The sequence below is a fragment of the Elaeis guineensis genome, chromosome 6, assembly GCF_000442705.2.
Source record: "Elaeis guineensis isolate ETL-2024a chromosome 6, EG11, whole genome shotgun sequence".
NCBI classification, from domain to species: domain Eukaryota; kingdom Viridiplantae; phylum Streptophyta; class Magnoliopsida; order Arecales; family Arecaceae; genus Elaeis; species Elaeis guineensis.
Window position 1 is genome coordinate 43,934,621 of NC_025998.2, and position 9,549 is coordinate 43,944,169.

The 9,549-nt window shown below is 36.6% G+C and overlaps 1 non-coding gene across 1 annotated transcript; it reads right to left on the reverse strand.

Annotated features, from left to right (window-relative positions):
• Positions 1–7,625: 7,625 nt before the first annotated feature.
• Positions 7,626–7,732, reverse strand: LOC140858973 (small nucleolar RNA R71). Its single transcript, XR_012142375.1, has one exon. It is a non-coding gene; the product is annotated as a small nucleolar RNA R71 (small nucleolar RNA).
• Between the last annotated feature and the right edge of the window lie 1,817 nt (positions 7,733–9,549).

The following is a 9,549-nucleotide window of genomic DNA, read 5'->3' on the forward strand; positions in this document are numbered from 1 at the left end:
ATCAGTATGTACTAGGCCCAAGAGCTCAGTAGCTCTCTCACCTTTTCCAGTAAAATGTGACTTGGTCATTTTACCAGGAAGATAGACTCACAGATTGGAAGTGATTCACAATCACTGACTTTGAGAATTTCTTCTTGAGTCAACCTATTTATTATGTTCTTGTTTATATGACCTAGCCTACAGTGCCATAAGTAGATATCTAACACACTATCTAATCTAGGATGCTTGCCAGTAGAATAGACTCTTATCGGGCTTGATCTTTCTGGTCTGGCCCTGCACTGATGTCCCAGCTTGAACTTGCACCTTCTTCATTTTCTTCTTCTTGTTCTTCTTCTCTTTCTCAAAAGATCAAGAACCAGAAGACGAACCTCCCACTAAGTTCACCAACTCTTTGTAGAGTTGGTGATCCTTCTCAAAGTTCTGAAGCAACCCCAGTAACCCATAGTAGTTCACTTCAAACTTTGTCAATCTATAATGAGTGAGGAATGGGAGATAAGACTTGGGCAGCGAGTTCAGTATTGCATCTTTCTCAAGCTGCTCATGCAAGAAAAAGCCGAGCTTGCTTAAACGTTCCATGAGCTCAATCATGTACAATACATGATCAGTGACAGAGGCACCATCCCACATTTTGGCATTGAAGATGGCACAACTTATCTTGTGCCTCTCCACATCATCAGGTGTGCCAAAGATATCCTCCAACACTTGAAGCATGTCCTTTGGCTGAGCCGTCTCGAATCTACAACTGAACTCGTCGCTCATGGTAGCCAGCATGATACAGCACACCATGGTCCGATCACTGAGCCACTTTTGGTAAGTGTCTCTGATTGTTCCACGTGCATTGACAGCTGGCTCCTCAGGTGTAGGATCCATTATCACATATAGGATCCGTTTATGCTCCAGGACTATCTTCAACTTTCGGTACCAGCTATCGAAGTTGGGTCCCACCAACTTATCATTGTCCAACAATGATCGGAGTGATAGGAAAGTGGCCATATCTGCTCAAAAAAAAACTATAACCTAATTAGTAATTGATTCATTAAACCTAAAGATTTGGACTTTAATCAAAAAATTTTTCTCACTATTTTATTCGAATTGATAGCCTCTATCTCCAATTCGAGAAATTACCCTAATTCCTTAGTGGGTACTAGAATCCACTTAGACTGCGCACAAGCCCAACTTTGGTTGGCCAACCCATGTACATCTAAGGATAGGTTCATAATTAATTATTTCTCTAAATAATTTTTAATAATTTTAATTTTGCTCCAGAAACCTAATCAGTAGGCTTTGGCCTCCACTGTAAGGATCCAGTTAGGTCCAACCATTAACATGACCATACTTGGTGCATCTAACCAATGAATGATTAAGTCCAACTTTGGTTGGCTCACCTAACCACCATTAGAGAGACACTTCCAAGTCATCATTTGATGAGTGATAATTTCATTAGTCAATAAGCACCAGGCCTTTGGGTCTGCAATGATTATTGAGTTAATGGACTCATTATCAAACACCTTAATGGGAGGTTATGACTCAGTTATCTCCATAACTTTGTCATTTTAAGGACCTAATAATTTTAGAAGATTTAAATGATTTAGAGGATGAGGTCAGATGAACCAGCTTATCATGATTCTCCCACTGACTTCATCAAGTCAGCTTAAGGGGGACCATTAAAAGGGCTGGTCTAGGAGCACCTAAATCAGTCACACTGATTTACCTAGCCGACATGGGTCAGCTCGAATAGTCAAGCGATCCAATCAAAACATAATTTCACCAAGAGGCCAGATAAGTTCGATCAGTGGGAGGGTCGGCCAAAGCTTGCCTTGGACACCATCAAAAATAGCTAGGTAAACAGGCTCCCAATTAAAAATCACCGGTCTGGTTTATCTTAGACACCAACTGGTTTAATTAGTTTCGATTAGATCAACCTAACAGTTCGTGCTAGACCGCTTAGCCAAGAATCAAGTCCATTTGGTTCTCGTTAAAGACATGGACTTGACCAACTACAATTATTGTAATTGATCTAGAGAATCCTTGACCTAATCTAAGACAACAATTGATTAGATTTAGTCAATTCTCTAATTAAGTTCATCTTTAATCTAACCATAGGTCTAACCCAATTAATGGACCTAATTCTCACTAACCCATTAACCCAATGTGTTATGGTTTGTGCCTTAGGTTCTTCAATTCACAATCCTAGAACCTAATCAAATAACTTCTTAATTCTTAATTAAGTTTTGGGCTGAGGGTTGGGTTCGGCTTTTCAAAAATAATTTTTATATTTATAAAATAATTTTACAATATGGTTCTACCAACCATATTGCATGTTTGATTCATAATCAAGATGCAAATGAAATAAACATGAAACTACTTTAGATCTAATCTAAACAGGTTCATGTAATTGAAATAATTTCAACTTTAAACAATTTCTTTGCATAAAAATTATTAACAAAAAAATTTATTTTAGATTTAAATACTTTTTAAGTTTAATAAATCATAAATTTAACCTAGATCATATCTAATAAATTTATGATTAAAGATAAATCTACATGAACTAGGACAATCTTTGCACTGTAAGGGTAAACCTTACAGCAGGACAACCTTGCAGTTCGTGATTGATCTAAAATTTTAATTTTATATTTAATAATTAGATTATAAATTAGATACAATCTAAGAGATAATCTAAGCATGTATAAATAATCATGTAATAAACAACCTGAGGCTCTGATACCAATTGTAGGAATCAGATCTAAGATTTCAAGGTTAGATCTTGAAACTTTTTCAAGATCAGGCAGCGGAAGACTGAAATAAATCAAAATTTATTCCTAAAACTAGAGAATCTCTAGATCTATGATTTTATTATATGATTATTCTATATTATTAAATTAAAAATTAAAATATATAGAGCATGAACTACATATTGATCATATCAACATGTTTCTATACTACATCTAATGTATGTATTAAACAATAGATCAGATCTATTACCTTGCAAGTTAGACATTCTAACCTTGCTGATCTGGGCTTGAGGATGATGTTGTAAACCACACATGCATTCGGTCTCTAGGAGTCATCCACATGAGCCCATGAATCTCGATCAGAAGTCCTACTTCAGAAAATCAGCATAGTATGCTAGTACTGCGTTGATCCTTCTTCGATGGTTGATCAGGTGCCTTCTTCTTCTTGATTTGGACTCTTCCAAAGATGAGAAGTAGGAGGAGGAGTTTTATATTTGATATGCTCTTAGAAAACTCAAGATGGAGGAAGAGAAGAGATGAAACTAACAACCCTAGAAGAAGACCCTCTTCTTCTTCTCTTTACACTCTCCTAGACACCTTGTCTTGTGTCTATTATATCTTTATGACCCAAAGGTCTTTCCCTCTAATTTTTGGATACCCCAAAGGTCTCTCAAATCTCTATAATATACAAAAATTTCATAAAAAAATTTATTTTATAGAGAGAGATATGATAGAGTCCTTGTCTAGGTCAAATACCTAGTCAAGGCTTATCCAAACATGGCAAGATAAGGGGCGCCCAACTCTTGGGTGCCTCCTCATTTTTGTGCATGGACCACCAACAAAGGGTGCACAATGTGTGCCCTAAAATCCATAAAAATACCAAAAAAAATTTGGGTAAATTTGGTGCAAAAAGGATAGAGTTTTGGATTTCTAAAACTCTGTCTCATAGAATTTGAAATCCAAACTTATTCCTACTTTGATTTGATCCACAACCACTTTCCATGTATGAAAGAAGAGAGGAAACCTTTTGGATGTATGAAAGACCTGGGAGATGGCTTTTGTCACACAAAATAAGAGGGGATTGGCATAGAATAAGAGAGAGGGCATGGGGGGGCTTATGTGGCACAAGGTGGAATCCTAGTCTTACTAGGATTCTATCTTTGACTTGTTTTAATTTGGTTTCTCAAACCAAATCAAACCAAAATTAGATCAACTCAATTAAAATAGGTCTTAACCTAATTAAAAACTTAATTTAATTAAATTAAATTAGATTTAAATCTAATTTAATTTTTTAATCGAATTAGAAATTAGGTTGACCCAAGTCCTAATTGAACTAGGATTAGTTTTTTTCTTGCACTTAACTTATCCAATAAACCATTTGAACTTGATCCAATCAAGCCCAAACCAAATATAATTAAATTATATTTAATTAGATTTAATTTCAGCCCATTGGCTCAATCAAATTAAGCTAATTAGCAATCAAATTGCTAATCGATCTTCTTGCAACCCTTGCACTAGGTTAAATATCAATCGTATTGATCATTTAACCCTAGAATGATTAATAATCGTTGATCAACCATCCGATCGGATCATGAACTCTAACGTGTCTGACCTCATAGGTCTGAACCTAAGTTGATAGCATAAAAATAAATTTTTATACCAATCGAAGTGACCATCTAGCAATGGTACTGATTTATATCATAAATTGACATAAAAAGTATCAATTAATATCTAAATTATCTAACTTTATTAAGAAATTAATATTTGTTATTATATTTTATAGAAGAAGAGGTCATCAATAGAAAGAACAAGGAAAGAGGATTCCAACGGCGTAAATTTTATGCAAAACGGAGTTAAATTGACCCAGGAATTGAAGAATGAAGAAAGAAGACTCAATTGGGTCAAACCCGAGTCAAATCAGATCAAAATTGGTCAAAAATCAACTGATTTGGTGATTTGGTTAGCCGCCTGGTCCACAGCAATAGGCGCCTAGACCATGAACCCATCGGCGCACCATAAACCAGCCAATCAGCGAGTCTCGGCTCACCGCAACGCATTGCGAGCCCGATCCATGCGCGTGGTCCAGGGCTAATGAGGAGAGAGAAGAAGGTCCGAAGGGCAACCTGGTAACTTCACATCACTCGATGGTCCGATCTTCTCTGATCAAGATCCAACGCTCCATATTTTTGCACCATCGGATGGCCACCATCGCAGCCGGTCAAGATCCAACCGTAATCAAGGTAATTGCAAGAATCAATAAACACTAGGACAACACGGGATCCTTCTGCAGCGCGATCCAACGGACGAAATCTTCCAGTGCCTTGATCGGACAGTCCGTGATGCATCCGACCTGATCCCATCTCTGCAGCACGATCCAACGGCAGTGCTTCACCCAGATCGTGATCCGACGGCCCAGATTCGCTCCCGGCTTGATTTATTAGATGAATTGGGTCCTTTAGATGAAGATCGGACGGCTGAAATAATTTCTAGGGTTTCTTGATGGATTTAAGTACTTTTTGAGCAAGATTTGAGCCCCTAAACCCCCCTAACAGCCCTCTAAAACCTCTTAGTCCCACATCTAAAATTTTGAAAACCTTATAACCCTCAAATGCCTATAAAAAGCCCCCAAAGGCCCTTGTTTTAAGGATTCTTTCCTTCCGATCAAGCTTGTAACCCTAGATAGTGGGGTTTTTAGCTTTCTTCTCAAGCCTCGAGCTTTGAGATTTTTGTAATAAATTTTTTTTTATATAAAATCTTATTTTTATATAATTTTATCTCTTTACATTATGCAATTTATTTTTCTTGCAATTAGGATAGTTTAATTTATGCAATTTAATTTTATGCAATTAGGTTAGTTTAAATTATGCAGTTTAAATTTATGCAATTAGGATAGTTTAATTTATGAAATTAGGGTAGTTTATTTTTCTGCATTTAAATTTTGCAAGTAGATTTAGATCATGTCTAGCTAAGCATCCCTTCTAGGATTTGCGATGAAGCTAGATCATGAGTAGGGGTTTTATATAGGGTTCTTTTATTTTCTTAGGATTTCTTTTTCTTCCTCTTTTGCCAAGAATTTTTGATGAACTACAGTTGGGTCAGAGTCCCTTCATAGTTCATGCTTGATTCAGTGCATAGGAGGAGAAAACCCTAAGGGATCCTAGTTACTACTCCCCTGTAAAGAATCTTGATGGGTTATCGTTGGACCTTAGTCCCTTCATAATCTATGCTTGGGAAAGACAAGAGGAGTAGTCGTTAGGATCAATAAGAAAAATTCTAGGTAGAATTCTCTAATCTAGATCTAGTGGATTCAAAAACCCTAGATCCTTAATCTTATTGTCTTTAGCAAACAACTTTCGATTTTCAATTTTCGTTAAAGCTCGCTTGAGCATAGATTTGAAAATCATTTTTAAACCAAGTCTCTGTGGGATCGATCCGTACTCGCTGATCGTGCTACTCTGCACACTGTGCGCTTGCGGTTTTATTTACAAATTTTAAGATTTGAACCATCAAGTTTTTTTTGGCGCCGTTGCCGGGGATTTGGTGTTTTAAATTATTTTCAAATATTTGTTCTTCGTGCTTTATAACTCTCTTTCTTTTTTCTTTAGGTTTCTAGATTTAGTTGGTGATTGCTGGAAAACTCAGGTACGCTTCTAATTTCTTTTTTATTATTTTTAGTTAATTATTTTTTCTTTTAGACCTAATCATTTAAATTTACTTAATCATAAAAAATAAAAAATAAAAAATAAAACAAAACAAAAGACATTTCATAATCGTGAAGTAAAATATCAAAATAAAAAAAAAATCTAAATTAAAATCTTTTACATTCTTGGTCATCTTGTTTATTTGCATTTGTATTTTCATAATTAATCTAAGGGCATCAACCCATTAACAAGATAAGGTGGGGATTTCATTACCCTTCCTTAGCCCAAAAACCATCTCCATCATATTGCATTACCTAGACCTTTAATCTTAAAATCAATTAGACGTCAACCTTAAGGAATTCGAGCTCAATAGGACAAGGAACCCTAAGAGTTCTACCAAGTTTGAGTTATTTGATTAGTTGGTGTCTAGGCAAGTCCCTGAGGGTGGTTTGTTAAATTGGTTCAGTTGCTGGCCTGGCCAACTCGTTTGGTGTCTAGAAAGGCAACGATGAGTGAACCTCCCACCTCTTATACTTACCTGGCTAACTAGTTGATCAATCTCCACTTGGAAGGCTTGAAGGGTCATCTTGGAACAGTTAGGAGCTGTCTAGATTTAGGTTAACCCTAGGATAGATTGAGTTTAATTTATTGTTTCACTTGTTTGAAAAAAAAAATTATTAAAATTTAAATTAATTTGGTTACTTTTCTTTAGATTTAGGACTCCTTAGGATCTTTTCTTTAGAACTTTTTCTTTTTTCTTTCTTTTTCTTATACATAAAAATTTTATAAAAAAAAATTATATAAACATCGAGAACCGTACACCTCGTGTGTGGAGAAGAGTGTCGGGTCGTCTAGTTAGAATTGAGTCAATTCTGTTGTTCCAATGGCGGAACCAATCCAACCCATGACCCTTAAGGATTTGTGTTATCCAGTTGGCTCCATCCAACCATCTTGTATCAGGTTGCCACAACCCACAGCTAACAATTTTGAAATCAAACCTCAAATCATAAATATGCTTCCAAAATTCATAGGATTAGAGGATGCTTATATATTTATTAGAGAATTTGAGGAGGTATGTGCAACCATGAAACTGCAATTAAAAGAGGATGAGGTCAAACTTAGATTAATCAACTTTGCCCTTAAGGATAATGCTAAGAAGTGGCTTTATAGTCTGCCAAACCATTCTGTCACTACCTGGGAGGGCTTTGTGAGAATATTTTTGAAAAAGTATTTCTCCCATCATAAAATAGCTAGGATTAGGAATGAAATAAATCAATTTTACCAACTAGCTGGTGAATCATTTTGGAAGTACCTTGATCGTTTCAAGAATCTTTTGACCCAATGCCCACACCATGGAATAGAAACTTGGAGACTATGCCAGATCATCTATAAGGGATTAGATTCAAACTCAAGAACCATGCTAGAGTCCATGTGCCAAGGCCAATTTATGGACAAAGAAACTACTAAAGCTTGGCAATTCTTGGAAGACCTAGCCGAGAAAAATTTACAGTGGGAAACAACTAGGAAACCTGATAAAGCTATACCTTCAAGAGGAGGAATGCATCAAATTCAACCAACCCTAGCATCAGAGGCCAAGATTGCAACCTTAACACGTAGATTGGAAGCCTTAGAATTACAGAGACCAGCCAATGTAAATCAAATATCTGCACCCATGTGTAAAGGGTGCAATGCACCAGACCATGTCTTAGAAGAATGTTCCTACTCGAATGAGTGTGCACAGGTGAATGCCACCTATCAAGGACCATTGAACAATCCTTATGCACCCACATATAACCCAGGTTGGAGGAATCACCCGAATTTCTCATGGTCCCAGAATCCTAATGTAGGCAATCCAAATTTCAATCAGCAAAATCTAAGGTCCAACCCAGTGATGAACAACCCGCCAGGCTTCCATGATAATGACAAGAAAATTACCTCTTTAGAGAAAAGCCTAGAAGCCATGATGAAGACACATACCAGCTTTATGCAAACCACGGGTCAACTCATAAATAATAACACCCAAGCTATAGCCCGTCTGGAAATGCAAGTAAGTCAGCTAGCTTCGACCATTAGTGAACGAGAACATGGTAGGTTACCTAGCCAACCTGAGCCAAATCCTAGGAACCAAAATGGTCCACGACCCCAACAAGGAAACCAAGTTAATGGTGTAAATGCCATTCATACCTTAAGATCGAGAAAACAAATAGACAATAAGGTAGTTGCATTTGATGATATAGAGGACTCATCTGCCAAGTCACCTTCTAAAACTACTACCTTTCAACCTCAAGCACCAGAAACTGAAAATTCACCTAATCCAGTACTTAAAAGTCCTAGAGCTCCTTTTCCAAACAGACTGAAATCCAATAAATCTGAACATTTAGATAAAATTTTAGAGGTATTTAAACAAGTCCAAGTCAATATTCCTCTTTTAGATATAATCCATCAGGTTCCAACTTATGCCAAATTTTTAAAAGATCTTTGCACTAGGAAAAGGACCACTAATGTACCAAAGAAAGTATTTTTGGCTACAAGTGTCAGTTCATACCTATCTAGCCATGTGCCAATTAAATATAAGGACCCTGGAGCTCCAACAATTTTTTGTGTTATTGGAGAAACCAATATAAAAAAGGCCTTGCTAGATCTAGGAGCTAGTGTGAATATCCTTCCATATTCGGTGTATGAGCAACTAGGATTAGAAAAACTTCAACCTACTGGGATCACATTACAGTTAGCCGATAGATCTCTCAGGATCCCTAAGGGAATGGTCGAGGATGTTCTGATAAAGGTTGAAAATTTCATTTTCCCTGTAGATTTTATTATTTTAGAGACTGAGCCAGTTGTGAATCCTAAAGGATATATACCTGTCATTTTAGGAAGACCATTCTTAGCTACGGCCAATGCTGAAATCAATTGTCAAAATAGTCTAATGAAGTTATCCTTTGGGAATATGACCATTGAGCTTAATGTTTTTAACTTAGAACAGGAATCCTCTTCTCATGCTGATGTCAATGTAGTCCAAGATGGTATTTATGAATCCATTGACATTAGTGATGATGAAGTCGACCTAGAGTCTAACCCCTGGTTAATCCATGAGTCTGAGGATGTCAGTGAAATACTTAAAGAAAATCAGATTAATCAGGAATCGACACTTCCTACTGAACCAATCATTGAGATGG